At 36.8% G+C, this 21,293-nt stretch overlaps 1 non-coding gene across 1 annotated transcript; it reads left to right on the forward strand.

The window, feature by feature from the left end:
- Positions 1 to 5,401: 5,401 nt before the first annotated feature.
- Positions 5,402 to 5,508, forward strand: LOC114369028. The gene has a single exon (XR_003657496.1). It is a non-coding gene; the product is annotated as a small nucleolar RNA R71 (small nucleolar RNA).
- Positions 5,509 to 21,293: the final 15,785 nt, after the last annotated feature.

A 21,293-nucleotide genomic window follows, 5' to 3' on the forward strand; every position in this document is an offset into this window, starting at 1 on the left:
GCACCCATGAAAACCAACACCACATAAACTTGGCAAGATTCTAAAATTGACAATCAACCCATAAACACAAGCACATGAGGATCAAAAGGTCTTTTAAGATTGTAATGGGACCAAGGACAAGGTAGGGAAAAATATGGAATAAATGGCTAAATCCCAAAGGAATAGAGGAGCAATGGGGAATAAGTGCACATTAAGAAAAAAATAAGAAAATAAAACCCAACAAAACTAACAAAATTAACAAATTTAACACAACTAACAAAATTAACAAAACCGACAAAACTAGCAAAACCAAAGAACACTCCCCCCCATACTTAAACAACACATTGTCCTCAATGTATCACAATTAAAAGATTAAAAGCAATTAAACCATCAAATAGAATCGGACAAGTGTAATAAAAGCAAAGAAGGAGATAGGAAAAGAAGAACTCCCTAAGTCATGGTGGAGGAAGAGTAGGGTGGAGTAAGGAAGTCTCTTCCACCACTACGTCCACTAAAGAAGGGTTTGTGAGGAATGGCTTAAGTGGGTGTCCGTTGACCTTGAAGCTTTTGTTTGTGGAGTCACTTTTGATCTCAACTGTACCATAATGAAAAACATTAGTAACAACAAAGGGACCAATCCACTTAGACCTCAACTTACCACTCATAAGTCCAAGCCTAGAATTATACAATAACACTTTTTGCCCAACCATGAAGTCCTTCTTAATTATCATGCTATCATGGAACTTCTTGGTCTTTTCATTGTAGAACTTGGCATTCTCGTAGGCTTCTAGGTGGATCTCATCTAACTCACTCAGTTGCAACTTTCTTTCCTCACCAGCTTGATCCATAGAGAAGTTGCAGGTTTTCACTTCCCAGTATGCTTTGTGCTCAATCTCCACTGGAAGATGACATGTCTTTCCAAAGACAACCCGATAAGGAGACATTCCTATGGGTGCTTTGTAGGCAGTCCGATGTGCCCAAAGAGCATCATCAAGCCTGGTACTCCAATCTTTCCTGCTTGGCTGCACAATCTTCTCTAAAATTCTCTTGATCTCCCTGTTAGAAATTTCTATCTGTCCATTGGTGTGGGGGTGGTATGGTGTGGATACTCTGTGTACAACCCTGTACTTTTTAAGCAAGGCATGCATTGATTTGTTGCAAAAATGGGTTCCTTGATCACTAACGATTGCTTTAGGTACTCCAAACCTGCAAAACAGAATAGATATGACAAAATCTGCAACAACCTTAGCATCATTAGTTCTAGTGGGCTTGGCTTCCACCCATTTTGAAACATAATCAACTGTAAAGAGAATGTAAACATAACCAAAAGAGACAGGAAAAGGGCCCATGAAATCTATGCCCTAGACATCAAACACCTCACAGAATAGCATAGGTTGCTGAGGCATTTGTTGTCGCCATGTAAGTGCACTTCCTGCTCTCTGACACTGCTCACAAGTGCTACAAATCTTACACGCATCTTTAAAGATTGTGGGCCAATAAAAGCCACAATCAAGCACTTTGCGAGCTGTCCTTTGAACACCCAGATGACCTCCCGGTGCAGAAGAATGACAGAACCGCAGGACTGAGTCAGTCTCATGATCTGGAATGCATCGTCTAATGACCTGATCACTGCACAATTTCCACAAGTAGGGGTCATCCCAAATAAAATGCTTACCATCACTTTTAATTTTATCTTTTTGAGCCTTAGATGCTAAGGGAGGAAAAACAGAAGCAACTAAATAATTGACAATGTTAGCAAACCAAGGAGTAGAAGAAGAATCAGAAATACTATACAATATATACAAATGATCATCCGGGAAATCATCCCGAATGGGTGAATCCTCATCAGACACATGTTCGATCCGACTCAAATGATCAGCAACTAAATTTTGTGCTCCACTCCTATCACGGATCTCCAAGTCAAACTCTTGGAGCCAGAGCATCCATCGGATCAACCTAGGCTTAGAATCAGCCTTTTTTAACAAGTACTTTAGAGCTGCATGGTCAGTATAAACAATAATGCAAGTACCAAGAAAATAAGAACGAAAATTTTCAAGAGTAAATACTATGGCTAGTAGCTCTTTCTCAGTAGTAGTATAATTCGCTTGGGCAGCATCTAAAGTCCTAGAAGCATAATATATCACCCTGGGCAATTTATCAATTTTCTGAGCAAGGACAACCCCTAATGCATAATTTGATGCATCACACATAAGCTCAAAAAGGGCTGTCCAGTCGGGTGCCTGAATGATGGGGGTGGTAGTTAGTGCTCTTTTGAGGCAATCAAAAGCTTCTTTGCATTTATCATTAAAGTCAAACTCCACCTCCTTTTGCAACAAGTTGGACAGTGGAAGGGCTACTTTGCTAAAATCTCTTATAAAGCGCCTGTAGAATCCTACATGACCAAGAAAAGATCGCACCTCTCACACACAAGAAGGGTAAGGCAATTGTGATATAACATAAATTTTTGCAGGATCTACTTCAATGCCCTTATTGGAAATAATGTGGCCTAAAACTATACCTTGCTCAACCATAAAATGACATTTTTCAAAATTTAGAACAAGGTTAGTTTCAATGCATCTATTAAAAACCTTTTCCAGAATATCCAAACAAACATCAAAAGAGGATCCATATACAGTGAAATCATCCATAAACACCTCTATGCAATTTTCTAAAAAATCACTGAAAATACTGATCATGCATCGCTGGAAGGTACCAGGGGCATTGCATAGGCCGAAAGGCATCCTCCTATAGGCAAAAGTGTCGAAGGGGCAAGTGAATGTGGTTTTTTCCTGATCCTCAGGAGCAATAGTGATTTGCATATAACCAGAAAAACCATCAAGGAAACAGTAGTGAGATTTACCTGCCAGGCGTTCAAGCATCTGGTCAATGAATGACAGGGGAAATTGTCCTTTTTGGTAACCTGGTTCAGCCTCCTATAGTCGATGCAGACTCTCCAACTGTTCTGCACCCGAGTAGGAATCAGCTCCTCTTTCTCATTTTTTATCATGGTGAGGCCGATTTTCTTCGGGACAACCTGGACGGGACTCACCCATTGGCTGTCGAAGATAGGATAAATGATTCCAGCTTGCAAAAGCTTGGTTATCTCCTTCTTCTCTACATCAAGAATCATTGGGTTGAGTCTTCACTGTGGCTGTCTTACTGGTTTAGCCTCATCCTCTAAATTTATTCGATGCATACATGTGGATGGGCTAATACCAGGAATGCCCGCCAGGGTCCAGCCTATAGCCTTCTTATGCTTCCTGAGAACAGATAACAGCTTCTCCTCTTGCTCTTCAGTAAGGGAGGTAGATATAATTACTGGAAAACTTTTGCTATCATCCAAGTAAGCATATTTTAAATTTGATGGCAGAGGCTTCAATTCTGGTGTGGCCGGCTGGATAGTGGTAGAAAGAGATGGTTTCTCAGCCTGTACCTCATAAAGAAAGTCAGAGGTATGTGTACTTCCTGAAACATGGTTAGTTCTATTTGACTCTATAAAATCAATCTCAAGAGGTAAAACATCACCAGACATGTAATCAATATCAATTTCAGATTCACTCTCAGCATCAAATTCAGACATATGATCAAGTACAATTTCAAACTCAATGCATGAAGAGTGACATGCATGCAGATTAGAATAAAGATCAGTCATGTATTCATCAACAACATGGTCAATTATTTCAGCACGAAATACAGAAAGATCTTCAGATGGGTGTTTCATAGCATCAAGAATATTAAAATAAACAGTTATATCACCAAACTCCATAGATAGTGTGCCTGGATATATATCTATCTTAGTTCTAGCAGTTTTCATAAAGGGTCTGCCTAGAATGATGGGAACTGATCCTTGAGAAAATCCCTCCTCCATATTCAAAATATAGAAATCAATAGGGAAAATCAGTTCACCAACTCTAACTAAGACATCCTCTATGAAACCAGCAGGATAGGCAACACTTCTATTAGCTAAATGAATTACCACATTAGTTGACTGCGAAGGACCTAGAGATAGAGAATTAAAAATAGACAGAGGCATAACACTAACAGAAGCTCTTAAATCTAGCATGGCATTGTCAAACTTACTGTTCCCTATAATACAAGGTATGCTGAATGTATCTGGATGTTTACATTTTTCAGGGATTTGGGGGACAGATTTATCAATCAATGCGGAGACATTTCTGCCCATGCTAATTCTTTCACTTCCTTTAAGCTTCCGCTTATTAGTGCACAACTCCTTCAAGAATTTAGCATATCTTGGAATTTGCTTTATTGCATCCAGTAGAGGTATGTTTACCTCTACTTCTCTAAATGTTTCCAAGATCTCCTTCTCCGCCTCTTCCATTTTTTTGTTGGGAACTGCTCTTGGAGGGAATGGAAGAGGGATATGTTGCTTCTGCAAATCAGAATTACCAGTGGAAGATTCACCTGCACAGAAATTGTTAGGTAACTTACTCTTTAAATTTTTGTCATCATCTTTTTCTGGAGTAGAGTGAAGTTGGGCAGGTTCATTTGCGGATGAGGAAGGTGTTACTGGTTGAGGTCCTTGACATTGCTTTCCCAACCTCAATGAAATGGCACTCACATTTTTGGGATTCTGGACTGATTGAGAAGGCAGCTTGTCAGAATTCTGGGACTGTTGTTGATTTAACTGTGCAGCCAATTGTCCCATCTGATTAGTTAAGCTCTGAATGGAGGCTCTGGTCTCTTGTTGAAACTACATGTTTTGCATACTCATTTGCCTCACAAGTTCTTCGAGGGAAGGTTGCGGAGGAGCCTCAACTGTTTGCTATTTCTGGGGCTGTTACTGTTGTTGGACTGGTGGAGGAATGTATGGTCTGCTTGGGCCAGCAGCATTTTGGAAGGAAGGAGCAGGCTGCTGTTGTTGTTGTTGAGGGCTAGACATCTGAGATTAGGGTGATTCCTCCATCCGGGATTGTATCTGTTGTTGGAGAGGTCATAATTGTTCTGCTGTGGTTGATTTTGCTGCTAAGATTGAGGAGGTCTATTGTAAATGTTTGTAGCATAAGCTTCAGGCTGCTCAATTGCTCCAGGTTTCTACATAGAGGGGCAAAGGTCTGTATAGTGGTCAGCAGAGGAGCATAAACCACAAACTCTTGCTACAGGTACATATTTCTGATTCAAGGCCAGCTGGGTTACCAGGTTAACCAAGGCATCTAGTTTACCTTCAAGCTTCTTAGTTTCAGCTGATGAAGATGAATTCGTGGCTACTTCATGCACTCCTCTAATGACAATAACATCATTTCTGGCACTAAATTGCTGGGAGTTGGAAGCCATCTTCTCAATTAAATTCCTGGCTTCAGCAGGGGTCATGTCTCCAAGGGCTCCACCACTGGCAGCATCTATCATGCTTCTCTCCATGTTACTGAGTCCTTCATAAAAATATTGGAGAAGAAGCCGCTTCGAAATCTGGTGGTGAGGGCAACTGGCACATAGTTTTTTGAATCTCTCCCACTATTCATATAGGCTCTCTCCACTGAGTTGCCTAATGCCTGAAATATCCTTTCTGATGGTCGTGGTCTTGGAAGCAGGGAAAATTTTTTTCTAAGAATACTCTCTTGAGGTCATCCCAACTCATGATGGACCGTGGAGCAAGGTAATAAAGCCAGTCCTTTGCCACTCCTTCTAAAGAATGAGGAAATATGTGATCCTCCTAGACATCTGGGGATTTCATGGTGGAGCAGACAATATGGAATTCTTTCAGATTTTTGTGTGGGTCCTCACCTGCAAGGCCATGAAACTTTGGAAGCAAATGGATCAGTCCAGTTTTAAGAACATATGGGACATCCTCATCAGGGTATTGGATGCACAGGCTTTCGTAGGTGAAATCAGGTGCAGTCATTTCCGTTAGAGTCCTCTCACGGGGTGGAGGTTGTGCCATGTTCTCAGAATGTTCACAATCAGAATGTTCAAAATTATAATGCTCAAAATCAGGATGTTCAAAATCACCAATAACAGAATGCACAGACTCTCCAGTAACAGAATGCTCAGGATGCTCAAAAGGTATAAAATGATGTCTAACTAATCTATGACATGTCCTATCTATCTCAGGATCAAAGGGTTGTAAGTCAGATGGATTGCCTCTAGTCATACACTACATTCAGCATGCACACAACTAGTTGTCTTCTTATGCAAGTAATAGTGTAGCTTTGAACTACAGCTACCATTAAATGATATCCAAATGACTTGAAATTTTTTGAGAAACCTTATAAAATGATGAGAAGATAGCACAAAAAATTTCAAACGAAAATTCAAAGTCTAACTATAGAATCTAAAAATGATAAGTTAAGAAAAATAAGAGAATAATACTTGGAAAATAAAAAAAAAACTTTTGACAAAATCGCAATTTTTGGAAGAAGGAGACCTCAGCTAGCCTATGGCAGGCTGCCACGGCATGGGAAATTTTTTCTACCCGAAATACATATATAATAATAGCGATTTTGATAATCGGAGCAAAAGTTATGGCCGTTTGAAGTTTTGACAAAAATCAAATTTGCTACTTTTAGGGAACTTTCAAATCTGACCAAACTAAGGGCTCCAACTATTTTTCCCACAAAAAATGGATCAAAAGAAGTGACCACAAAAAAATTCATCCAAAAATAACAACTATAGCTACCAAAACAAAAAATCCCAATTAATTCAACAAGTGTGGTCTCTAAATCTGTCGCTAAGGGATTTCCATTATTACCCTGTTTCCCAGTTCAACAAAAGCGGTCGCTAAATCCATCGCAAAGCACTATTCACAGCAAAATACAAAAACTGAAACAGGGGAAGCGTTGAATAGAAAAACTAAAACAAAACACCACACTAAACAAAATAACCATACTCTAAACACACTAACACAACATGAAAGCATAAAACTACTAAACATAAAGCACGAATTATGAACCTTTGGACACTGCTCCCCGGCAACGGCGCCAAATTTGATCGAGGTCGTATCCGAATCAAATAAACATTAAAATGCAGTAACTAGGAAGTGATCCTAGGTCGTTTCCCAACGAGCAATGATAAACCAATTGTTCATAATATACTAGCAGTAACAGTAACAATGGGGGGTTGTTGTTGTGTGAATTACAGAACAAGCGAACTGAAATATGAAATTAATAGTAGTAAAAATGTGTTGTTTCCTCTGATTCAGAAGACATTCTCTTATCCTAGGTTATGAAGAATTCATCCCTAACAGTTAACCACTTAATCCAACCCTATTTTAATTTACTAAACGAAAATCAATTTAGGGCTGTCAATATGTGATTATGCAACACATACACCAATTAACCCCTTGTTCATTAAGCACAAACGCAATTTAAGCATAGAGGCAATTAATCAAACACGAAGCATGTACAGATTAACAGAATGCATGTGGGTTAATTGGTGAAGGGAAAACTGCCAGGAAGCTACATTATAAATAGAACCTCGAAGAGAGTTAAGCTTCATCCTCAGAAGGAAACAACACCAGACATTTAGCCTTCCATAATTTCAACCAAAAACAGAAAACGCAATTGAAGCTAAAGATAGAAACGTAAATGAAACTGGAAATAGAAACGAGAATGAAATTGAAGCTAAAGATAGAAACATAAATGAAACTGGAAATAGAAATGCGAATGAAATTAAGGCAGGAATGAAAATGAAACTAAAGGCAGAAGAAGAAATAAAAACGAAATTGCAATTAGAAGTAGAGAATGGAAAAGTGCATTATGTGAACCGTAACAATAAGCTCCAAAAACGTAAAACCCTAAACCCTATGCTCTGAATAATAGCTTAACAGAATCCCCTTTCACGAATCCCAAGGCTATTATATATAAGGGTCACTCAGAGTCACTGGGCCCTATTACATTATTCTGGCCCAAAACGAAATAAACATTGAACAACATACAATTGATTGCAATCTCCTAATTAAAAATTAACTAAGGTAAACGTTGCTTTATTTGCCCTCTTTAAGTCCACGACCAAAATCCGGATTAAGCCCAATGCTTCATTAATTCCTGAAATTAGATTGAAAACATCAAATTAGCTGAATGAGCCCAAGTAATAAAACTGCCTAATTAATTTGACAATTAAGACTAATCAGTAATTAAAATGATGCAAAAAGGGTTTAAGAAATAGGAGAAAATAATGGAACATCACTCACCCAGTAGGTTAAAAACCCGAAAGGGCGGCCTAGGCAAAAGTTAGGGTAATAATAAAAAAAGGGGGTTAAATAATCAAGAGCGTGTTTATTAGGGGTTTTGTCCCAAAATCCAAAACTGTAAGAGTCTCTGGTCAAGATTTGAAATGACACATGACTGTGTTTCTTCATCCCAAACACTAACTTGTCCCTTGCTACCCCCTCCAAGCCAAAGTATAATTGTTTACTTAAAAAAAACAAAAACCCTGAGTAGGAACCACCGCTAAACTGGCAGGAAGAGCAACGCAAACAACACATGTATGAGGTTTACTAAGCTCTAGGTTGGGCAACAATGATGTAAAAAAAACAAAAAGCAAATCCGCCAAAGGTGAGCAAAGCAAAAGGAGACAAAAGATCTTCAAATTTTACAAGGAAGGCACAAAAGTGCAATAAGGATTAATGTATAAGACAAATGGAGTAGAGCCCAACCCAAAAAGTTGAAATGAATATAAGTACAAGCAAGGCTCTCAAGGTTCTTACTCAATATAACCCTTAAACACTCTTTGAGCCTCTCTAATCTTTTTTTTTTCATAGCCCTCTTACCCCCTGACCACGTTACAAGCCTAATAAAGTCCATGTGGATCAAAGAATGACTAATTTTCCTTTTGAGTTTGGATTCTGGAATGGAACCCGCACGCTTGTGATTGTAAAATTTTTATTTAAAAAAATAGAAGAAGAGGAGAAACACATTCGTAGAAAAAAGGAAGAGCAGCACAAACACAAAAAAAGAGAAAGAATGACTAATTTTCCTTTTGAGTTTGGATTCTGGAATGGAACCCGCACGCTTGTGATTGTAAAATTTTTATTAAAAAAATAGAAGAAGAGGAGAAACACATTCGTAGAAAAAAGGAAGACCAGCACAAACACAAAAAAAGAGAGCAGTACGAAATAAAAGGAGCAGCAAGGTGTATAGGTTTGAATCTTCTCCATAGTATTTGCTTATTGTGGTAAGCTCTGATGCACCTTGCTTTATAGATTAATGTGGAAAGTTGAATGCATTCTTTTGTTTTTACTTTTGCTTTTGGATCTTTTTATTTTTATTTTATGTGTGTCCATGAGCTATGTGCCTTCCTGTATTCCTTCTTTTGCTTTTGGAGTTATTTTGGGTTTAGTTGTAGCTTTTTTTCCTTCTCATATGAAAAAAAACCATCAGCAACACACGTTCCTGACCGGCTTTCTCTATCCAAATTGTGGACATTTCCAACGAACCCTTAATGAAAGCAAAAAAAAAAAAAAGTAAAAAAAGAAACAACCATTACTATTTGCACCACCTTTTTAATACATGCACCTTTTTCTCTCTCGTTTTGGGCCTAGCCCATTTTTCCAAAGTCTATAATATAATGGAAAGGCTATTCACAACACATTTTTCATACATGCACTTTTCTGTTTTAGGCCTAACCCATTTTTGTGAAGTCTGAAATAAAATGAACTTTACTATTTACACCTTTTTTTTAACAATGCATTGTTTTCACTTTGGGCCCAGCCTGTTTTATGTTTTGTGAAGTTTGAAACAAAATAAAACTAATGGTTACACTTCCTTCTTTATATGTGCACTCCTGCCACTTAGGATGGTGACTAGGCCCACCATGTCAGCACTTTGTTAGTGTTGACTAAGTCCAAGTCAACCCGTTGACTTTTTATAATAAATAAATAAAATTTATTATTATACATATTAGTAAATAGTTCTTTATTTTATTGTATTTCTTTATTGTCTTTATTGTTTATTCTTCAATGTGATTTTATTTTTATCATTGTCCTTTTTGTTTGTTTAATTAATATATTGCAAATATCTTGTTTTTCCTCTTATTACTAAGTGTACTCCCCCATTTCTATTCTATCTCTTTCTATTCTCATTCTATTTATTCGATTTCCTAACACTATGTCAATTATTTATTTATTTTTACAAATTCGCATTAACATTCTTTGGTACACTCTTTACACTATGTGCACTCCATGCTGGATCTCTGACTTGCTTGGTAGTGTTTCAATAACGTGCGCGAGTAAATTTTGTGAATGACATGCTGGGTCTCCGACTTGCTTGAGTTCATAAAGTTTACCACCAAACTAAAATCTTTTCTAAAAATGGTAACATTCTCAAATAAATAATCCCTCAATGTTACGCGCACTCCATGCTGGGTCTCCAATTCGGTTGGTAGTGTTTCAATAGAATGTGAGTAAATTTTGTGAATGCCATGTTGGGTCTCCGACTTGCTTGACTTCACAAAGTTTACCACAAAACCAAAATCTTTCAAAAAAAGATAATAATAAAATAAAACCAACCCATCGTGCAATCATTTTTTTACAAAGAACTACGTAAGTCTGATTTCCTCATTGCACCTGGGGATATGTAGGAGCGAGGGTAAATCCCTTGTCGACAAAAAAAACTAAAAAAAATCCTTTTTATAAGAAGTAAAAATAAAAATTTGATTTCCTTTTTTGAATAAAAAAATAATATAACAAAATATAATTTGTTTTCAATGGAAGATAAATAATTAAAAGTCACAATATTTTTTTAGCACACTCGATTAAAGGCTATCATTTTCATGATGGACGCATGGGGTGCTAACACCTTCCCTGTGCGTAAACGACTCCCGAATCCTTTTTCTCCAATCGTAGACCATTCCTTATCCTTTTGGTTTTTTAGACGTTTTCCTTAAATAAACGTTGGTGGCGACTCCCCAAGTAAGTTTTCCATTTTTTTGGAAAACAATTTATTTATTTATTTATCTGAAAATATTTTATTTTTCCATCCCGTTGTGGCCCACGTTGCGACACCCGACTTGTGGGGTATCATGGTATAGAGTGAAGGATGACGAGTGTAGTGATGATGCAAGTATAAACAATGACCGTCCAGCAAAGGTGTGCTATTATCTTCCAATAATTTTACGATTTAAGCGATTATTTGCTAGTGGAAATGATGCAAAAAACCTTAGATGGCATGTTGATGGCAAAAAAAGTGATGGGTTGTTTCGACATCCAGTTGATTCTACCTAATGGAAGACAATTGATTGTTTGTTTCTAAATTTTGGGGAGGATCCAAGAAACCTAAGGCTTGGTCTTGTTTTGGATGGAATGAATCCTTTTGGTAACTTAAGCACTAACCACAGTTCATGGCCTGTTTTGTTGATGATTTACAACCTCCCTCCTTGGTTGTGCATGAAGCAAAAATACATTATGTTGTGTATGATGATAACAGGTCCAAGACAACAAGGAAGTGACATTGATGTCTATCTCAGTCCTTTGATTGAAGAATTGAGAAAATTATGGGTAGATGGGATTGATGTGTTTGATGGGAATCTCCAGTAGACCTTTTTGTTGCGTGCAATGGAATTTTATACCATTAATGACTTTTCAACATATGAGAATTTGAATGGATATAGTGTCAGAAGGAATCACACATGTCCTACATGTGAAAAAGAGACAAGCTACGTCCAACTGAAACATGGAAAGAAGACCATCTATACTAGGCATAAGAGATTTCTCAAACCTTATCACTTGTATCAACGATTGAAAAAGCTTTTAACATAAGCCAGGAAAATGAAAGGGTGCCAAAACCCTTAGCTGGAAATCAGGTTTATGATTGGGTGAAAGACATCCTAACTATCTTTGGGAGGACCCAAAAGAAAGATGCATCTGAGAAGAACATATGGAAGAAAATGTCATTATTCTTTGATCTTCTATACTGGTTTGATCTAAATGTTAGACATTGTATAGACGTAATGCATGTGAAGAAAAATGTATGTGATAGTTTAATGGGCACACTTCTAAACATTAAAGGGAAGACAAATGATGGCTTGAGTGTCATCAAGATTTGGTTGAGATGGGTATACCTGAGCAGTTACATCCGATATCACAAGGTCGACAAACGTATTTTCCCCCAACATGTCACACAATGTCAACAAAATAGAAAAAAGTTTTTTTCAGTGTCTGTGCAGTGTGAAAGTTCCACAAGGATACTCTTCAAATATCAAGAGCCTTCTATCCGTGAATGATTTCAAATTAGTTGGCTTGAAGTCTCATGATTACCATGTATTAATGCAACAATTGATGGCTATAGCCATACGAGGTATCTTGCTTGACAAAGTTAGGGTTGCCATAACTCGGTTGTGCTTTTTCTTTAATGTTATCGATAGCAAAGTCACTGACCCTCAAAAGTTGGATGATTTGGAGAATGAGGCTGCCATTATCCTTTGTCAATTGGAGATGTATTTTCCTCCTTCATTTTTTGACATAATGGTTCAATTAATTATTTATCTAGTGAGGGAGATCAAACTTTGTGGTCCCATTTTTTTACGGTGGATGTATCTGGTTGAGCGATACATGAAGGTCTTAAAAGGTTATACTAAGAATTAATACCGACCAGAAGCATCCATTGTTGAAAGGTACGTTGTTGAAGAATCTACCGAGTTTTGTTTAGAGTACATTAAAACAATGAAACATGTTAGGCTTCCCCAAACTCATCATGATGATAGACGGCAAGGTAAGGGTACATGAGGTTACAATGTTGTAACTATGACTTGATAGGAGGATAATTAAGCACATTTGTGTATATTGAATAACACACAAGAGGTTCTTCCATACATAGATACTCACAAAAACAATTTGATGGCTTCTCATGCAAAAATGAACATGATGAAGGTGTTGCAAGAGCATAATAGTAGTTTCATAAACCGATTTAAAGAAACAATCTTCGGTGATGATAATGCTTCTAAAACATTAAGATTGTTAGGCATTAGGCCCAATCTCAATGTCCCCACTTGGAAGGGATATGATATCAACAACTATTCTTTCTATAGCAAGTCATATGATGAGAAAAGTATAGTGCAGAACAATGGGTTAGTGTTGATGCTAATTTAGAACACTTTTGTAGTGCATCAGATAAAAACCCGATTCAAGCGTCCATGCCTTACTTTGGAGTTATTGAAGAAATCTGGGAGCTTGATTATAGTGAATTCAGAGTGCCAATTTTTAAGTGTAATTGGGTTAGTGAAAATACCTATGTACTTTAAGATGAAATGGGATTTACTTTGGTAAACCTTCATAAGGTTGCTTACAAGGACAAGCCTTTCATCATGGCAGAACAAGCAAAACAAGTGTTTTATGTCCAAGACCCGTGTGACTCGAGATGATCAGTGATTCTACAAGGAAGAACAAGTGGTATTAGTCACCGAAATAATGATTCAACACTTGATATTTATAAGACTTCTTCTTTCTCCACACGCATGCCTTCCATAATTGAAGAACATGAAGTGGATCATGTACATGAAAATTGTAATAACCATGAAGAAGGCTTAAGGGAGAACATTCCTTCGTAACTACATTATATAAAAGTAATGTTTATGATATTACATAATATGTAATCAATTTTTTTTAATTTGCGTATTTACAATTTATTAATTTTGTATACTTGCAATTGGTGTCAATAACAAATTTGTTTTAATGGCATGGAGTCATGGCAACACCACCAAGGTCTCCTCCCCCTTGATCAGCTCCTTCCGAGTGTACGTCTAGGAAGAGTAGACAAACAATACGACTCAGAAGGTTGATTGTTAGAGACTTGGATCAGCCTAGGCTAGTGGTTAATGTCAATTTTGCCACTGGGAGAGGTTTTAGCCCACATAAAGAGAATTTCCACACTTTATTTGGGGGTGGCAGCTCGAGAAAAGATTCCTATTGTCCATCCCAATTGGAAAGCTATGCCGAAATCTCTAAAGAATCTAATTTGCGATGACATTTTGGTACGTCCACTTAAGTATCTATGTTTCCGAATGTCTTTTATTTAAGTTAAAAATGTTGTGATTCACTAACCCTTGCATAACAATTTTTGATGCAGGGAAAATTGATATTCGAGAAGTATCCAATGTCAAGAAGAAGGTGATGTCATCGGTGGCTACAAGATGGAGGCAATTTAAGTCATCGCTGACCACCAAATATGTATATGAAGACAGGGAGGGTCAAGATGACCAAACTCCTTGTTTTAAGTATGGTTTGGATCCACAAAGTTGGGAAGAATTTGTTGTAAGCCGCAAAACCCCTACTTGGTAGGTTAGATGAGGATGTGTTTTTCTTTAAATTAAAATTGAAATTTATTTATTTTTTAATTAGTTTGTTGAAAGTCTAAGTAATTGATCATAGGGAATAAAAAAGAAGGCTCAAGAAATTCAAAAATATAATGCTTATCCACACTTACTGTCTCATGAGGGTTACGAGTTGCTTGAGAAGAAGCTAATGGAGGAGAAATGGAAGAAAAGATAAGAGGAAGCAATGTTGACTGAGGATTCAGTAATGATTGTTGATCCTCCATCTCTAATTGAAAGACATGTGAAGTGGAAGTTGGCCTGCACAAAGCAATATGGGCAGATGACATCTAAGGCGGCACAAGAAATTTTAGATAAAATTATGATTTCATATTCATTTTGACATGTAATTAATTTAACAACATGATTTCATCAATGTACATACCTTGTTTGTTACATGACTCCTTACAAGAACAGATGACATAGGACAACTTTGTTCCTCATGGCTATCACGATATACTAAATACTACAATTGGGCGATCGGAGCACCCAGGTTGTGTTCCAGCTATCGGAGTTGGTGTGACAATCAGCCAATACTTTGGACATGCATCACATGGCTCCAACAGTTCAACTACATCAATCAACCCACAACAGTTGCCTGAGATAATAAGAACCCTTAAAGTAGAGTGGAAGAGAGAAGTCGAAGAGGATAAAAAATGTAGTATAAAGAAAATTAAAAAAGAGTTGAAGGCAACAATAAAAATGGATTTTAGTCAAACGACATCCTAACACTCACCCTCGATTGAGCCAGATGTACTAGTATTGGCAGCACGTGGCAGCACAAAGGGAAGCTGTGTTGATATTGCTCTCAATCCATCAGCAGAAGAGCATGTCGCTGATGTCATTGTGTATATTGTAACGACCCGCCTCGTCGCTACGGTATCCACACTCTAATATTCGATAATTTCAATTTTTATAAAAAGAAATCCCTTAATTTTTGCTTATGAAAATAGAAGTGATTTTGTCACAACATAAATTTATCCAACAACACACCATTACTTAAGTGAATATGCATAATTACATAGAAACAATAATTCGGTACATGTCATACACATAACGAAAATTAAATTTGTTCATAGATATAATTAAAATCCCAGTTTTACATCTTTAACACAACAAAATAAAACTTAAAAACCAACTACAGAGGAGTTGATTACAAAACACAACTCTCTCCCAAAATAACGCCAACGTCATCACGTCGGCTCGGCGGCTCCTCACCAGAATCTTACTCTCTGCACCCTGCCATTGTCATTCTGCTCCCACGAACAAGGTTCGTGATCATCACAAGTATCAACCACACGATACAAAATTGCAAGGGTGAGTTCATTATAAAAAGAACCAATACCAATTCCAAATAACCACAATTAGCAAGGAACATAGGCAAACATGATGAGCATACACAACAATCATTATTCAACACTCATATCCAACAAATATTCATCATCCACATCCAACAATTACTCATCATCCATCCATGGACCCAATCAAGACTGCACATAATGATGCATGCACTTGACTCAACACTCAGATGCAATGTGGTACGTACCAACAACAACCAAATCTCAGGAAATAACCTAAGCGTGTCCACACGAAACTCTCACTTAGGGAACTGTGCTGACTTTGTCGAGACCACCCGGTTGTGCACATAACAGCCCCCCTCCCATAGGTGATCAGCTTGGGAGCCCAAAGGTGTTCCCTACCAGGTGACAAGCCCCCTAGTATAAAGTACACTTGATCACAGTTACTCTATTTCCTGTGTCGTATGAGCTATGATCACGGCCAAAAGTAAGTGCCAAAGACCATGGACCAATTAAAGCACCTAAGCATCCCCTAAAAAATGTTTAGATTCTCTAACCACGCTAGTTACCCACGTCTGGGCCATCCGACAAGGTCAGTGCACTCTACCCCCCAAAACATACACTCCACACGACGTATGATCGTGGCCAAAAGCTAGTGCCAAAGACCCTGGAAGGTCAGTGCACAGTGCCCCCATGAACATACACAACATCCAATGTATGAACGTGGCCAAAAGCTAGTGCCAAAGACCCTAGAAGGTTAGTGCACAGTGTCCCCACAAACATACACAACATGCACATGCCAATGCATTTCCAACATCAATCAACATTCCATTTCCATGCCATTCACAACATAAATACCATCTCATCTCAATAACGTTATCAACAACAATAGCAACCTCATTTCATATTCACATATTCATCAATAATAACAATTCATGTTGACATGGTCTTTATTAACAACGTCATCTCAAATCAATATCATCATAATTATCATTATCATCACACATCAATTAAAATCCTTAATAGCGACATCAACAACAAATCGCATTTCGCACACACACACACACACACACACACACACACACAAAAGACACACACACACACACACACACACACACACACACACACACACACACACACACACACACACACACACACACACACACATATATATATATATATATATATATATTTCCTTCATGCCTGAGATTCACACTCACAGGTCTTCAAACAACACAAATCAAACAAACACAACAATATCATTCATCACAATACATATATATATATATATATATATATATATATATATATATATATCGCATCCCATTGGTAAAAAACATAGGTTCTCCTAAAAAAAACAACATGCATATCAATAACAATTTTATCGCATCCCATTAGTTAAAACGTAATTTTCTTTGAAGAAAAATCAGCATGCAACAGGAACAGGCAGATATCCTCATAGCTAGGTTCCCTGACCCTAGCTATGGTGTTAAAACGGTAAATTTTATAATAAACTTTCCTCACCTATTGTGAGCTACCCGCAATTTCCTCGTCATGCCACTTGGAGATGTCTTTTTCTTTTTTGCTCGTCGGTTCCACGCCATCCTCTACCATACCAAAACGAAGGAGACTTAATATGGATTTCAGAAAACAAAGCTAATAACAGTGCTCTGGGTCAAACACCCACATCACTACATGAAAGAGCTGAGAGCATTTCGGGTTTTGCAAAGGAACATCATTTGGAAATTCTGACCACGCCAATGTGACCGGGGTTCAGTGTAGGTTATGAAAATAACATGCATTTCATGAAAGGATAACGTTTACAAAGTCTCTTTCTCTAGGGTTTTTCAAAGGAAGCATAAAACATGCAATGACGGTTCCAAAGTCAGAAAAGATACAAAGACAAGCTGAAACTAACAAGAAACAAGCGTAGAACCATGATTACCTCGAAGGAAAATGAACGGTCAAACAAGGGTTTCATTCTCTACCGAAACCACGAGCCAAGTTGGAAGATTCCGCTTCGGTTGAAGAGTTCCTCTCGGTGTGGGTCTCAACGGAGAACAATGACGGTTTGTGGTGGCTAATGGTGGTTGTGGGTGATGGAGAAAAAGCTTGGGTCGTTGGAAATGACTTTGGAAGAAAGAAAGGAGAAGAAATGGCGTTTTTCCTAAGCTACACGAAAGCTAAGGCTGAAATGCTTAAATAAGAAATGCTCTCGGGAACGGAAGCTTTGCGCACACTCTAGACATCTTCTCGAAGATCCCAATGGTCAGATCGTGGACAAGTGTCTTTTAAAGTTGCAGACCAAATTTCGAGTAGTTCCAACAGTTAATGAAGGCTGGGAAGCATTTTTATCGAGGCAGCTCATGTAGCTTCCTCAAGAAGCTTCATTAAGAGGCTTCCTCAAGAAGCTTCCCCGTGGCTTCTTTGAGAAGCTTTCTCAAGAGGCTTCTTTGAGAAGCTAAATCCTCATCCACCCACACCCCTCTATTAACTAAATTAACCTCCTTGAAAATAATTATGGATAAAAATAACACAACAAATAATCAAACATCAAACATAATTACTAATAATATATATGTTATGTATATGAACTAAATAAGATTCACATATACATCTAAAGAAACAGGTTGAACCTATTCATAGGTCGAATCCCACTGGTGGGATTGATCCCTTAGGTGATTTGATTAAGAATTCGTATGATCTTTACGAGAAGCCTCTTGAGTTGTTGTGGGATGGTACTAAATTTGGGATTCTGAATGTAGAAGCATCCTTCTTCATAACATATTCTGATGTAAATGAAATAATATCAGATGACAAATGTTTGAACATATGTATGTTACAGATGTGGATGATGTAAGTAAGTTCTCTTTCAAAGTAGATTCATTAACTAATAATTCCTTATGATATATATGATTAGCATTTTTCATTTGTAATCTTAAAAATATGTTTATGAATGATTCAAGTATAAGGTTGGGTCATGGTTTCATGTATAGATTCCTTAATCCTTAGTCCATACACAATGCAATTGATAGATGTGATGAATGTCAACATTACAGTAAAACATGGGTGAAGGCATCACAAAGAGAGGTCTACCTAGGACCTTACTTGAATCAGTTAGTAAAATTTAACATATGCATTTAAAGAATGTTTGCATTATCAGTAGCTAATTATTCTCCAATTTAGGGGCCATTGGCGACTTGTCATTGTGTGTCCTAGGAACGATGTTGTTGTGTGGTTTTGTTCCTTGTGTAAGAATCTTGATATTCACATCAAAGCCGCAAAAAACAAGTTAAGTTTTAAATTATTACTGATGATTTAGTCTATTCTTAGCATGGATACGTTCCTCTTTTATCTAACAATATAAATTTGATGTTTTTTTAAACCAGTGCAATGAAGAAATTGAAGAGTAGTTTTGATAAATCTGATCAAGTTGCACCTCACTGGATTGAAGTAAAGGTTAGTTATTTAATCAATGCTTTAATCCGACTAGTGATATTTTCTGCGTTTGTAATTAGATTCAAATATATTTCATATTGAATTTAAATTCATGTTCAAAGCGGAGGCTGAGTCTGGCTATTATGTCATGCATTGGATGTAAAACATAGTGATGGGGGATTTGAAGAATGAATGGAGCATGATATATTTACTTTAAAAACTTTCAATTATTAGTTTACTTTCACTTTTTAATAATTTTACATATACGTGACTAATTTGTATTTTTTATATTTTGTAGTGGTCCGGTGATGGAACATCATTAGATATGGAGACCATAAAAAAATTCGCAAGAAATGAGCAACATACTTTTTAGAAGTTAAAAACAACCGATTTAGAAAAGTTTAAATGATATAGGAAGAATTTATATATTGTATAAAAGTTTATTGTAGACATTATGCTGACTTCAAAATTTATTCATAATTAGTTGCGCAAAAATATATTTTTTTGTTTATTAGAAAATGTGTGGGTCTGGTTTTTTGAAATTGCTGAAGGGTTTTGGGCCTTAAAGCCTGTTCACCAAAACGGGGTATGACTCAAAACTGAACGAACAACATCAGTGGCAACTTTTATGTCATGTAGTGTGTATTTTTTTTATAAGTTATAAGTTGCTTTCTTAGTCATGCTATTTTTTCCACTTCTAATTATGTACCAAGTTACTTTAGTGAGCATGTCAAAAGTGAATGCTATTGGTGTTGTTGGACATTTCCTAGATGATGTAGAAGACAATCGATAGGGAATGCTATAACCACACATTTTTTCAATGGTTTTGTATTAGTAATACTATCTATCTTGTTTTATTCATTATTCATACTTTTTGTACTATTTTTTTTTCTTTTCCTTTCAAATACAAAGCACTATACCCCTTTTATTTTTTTTTTAGTTTGTGCTACTAAACTTTAGAGTCAGTTTCTTTGAGCTTTTTCTCATGGAAGTCCACTTTTATTTTGAAAATAAGTTCACTTGTTCAGAATTTTAGTGTATTTGTTTGAGCTTTTGAAACAAAAAAAATCTTAAAAAATAAAAATAAAGTAGATTTCTGATTATTATGAGAAGTTACTTTGAGTAACTTCTGAACAAAAAAACTATAATTATAACCTACCTTGATAAAAAGTGGTTTTATAATGTAACCAAACAAAAAAAATACCTGCTTTACATAAAATATCTGAAATATAAATCACATTTTTTATACAATCTTAAAATCACTTTTTTTCAAAAGCTTAGATAAACAGAACCTTATTGGGATGATCAACCTGTCTTTATATTGCTCCTATATATTCCTTGAGGCCTTTCATCACAATGTGTTTCTGCTAGATTTCTTGCCCATATTGAGGATGTTAAGTTACTTATATTTTTATTACCACATTATAATTCTTACCTTTCCCCCCTCTCTTCAGAAACTAGAATGGGAATGTTTGTCTATTGATCTTTTGCCTCATTCTGACATGTTCACGGATGCTAATTTAGACCGCTCTGAAGAGGGAGCAAACCTGAGAGATGAGGATGCTGCAAAGCAGGTATTGTTTGGATGTGAGCGTTTTATAGAAGGAAAATCAGGAGAAGCATATGTAACGAATATAGTTCCTCCAATCAGTTTTAATGAATATTCTGTTTTCATCTAGAATTTTATGTGTCATGACTTATGATACACAGCTTGAACTTTATACTTACTAGATAACGATTCAGAGAACTGAATTGAACAGTCCATTTTCAGGTTCAGTTACATGTCACAGAAGCTGTTTTCCCTGCATTAAGTGAACCAGGTAACTACAAGAACACTTGTCTGGCCTGTAGTATCCATACTGAGTTGATATAAAAGGCCAAGATGTGACATTAAGTTGATATAACTTAAATGAACAGGACTGCGTGCACTTCTCCGCTTTATAATTAACAGGATTATATGTCTGTCTAAATAGGGGAAATGTGGATTTCAAGGCTCAGCAGGTTTCATATTGACTTAACTTTTTTCTCCTTTTAACAAACTATTTTTCAATAGTACTTATGGACTAGACACTAATATCATTGTGAGTTTCTGTGTCTTGTCTGTTTCTGATACAATCATGACAGCGATCAACTAAAGCTGCTGGGCGTTCTCTTGTCTCAACTGTTGTGGACCACATATTTCTTTGCATTAAAGACGCTGGTATGTCTTTAGCCTTAAATATTATTATGTTGATTTATATCTCCTTTAATCATTATAAAATATCATATAGGTGTTATTTTATATGTAAACAGAGCATGCAAAGTAATTATACTATTGGCATT

The sequence above is a fragment of the Glycine soja genome, chromosome 1 (assembly GCF_004193775.1).
Source record: "Glycine soja cultivar W05 chromosome 1, ASM419377v2, whole genome shotgun sequence".
Taxonomy (NCBI): Eukaryota; Viridiplantae; Streptophyta; class Magnoliopsida; order Fabales; family Fabaceae; genus Glycine; species Glycine soja.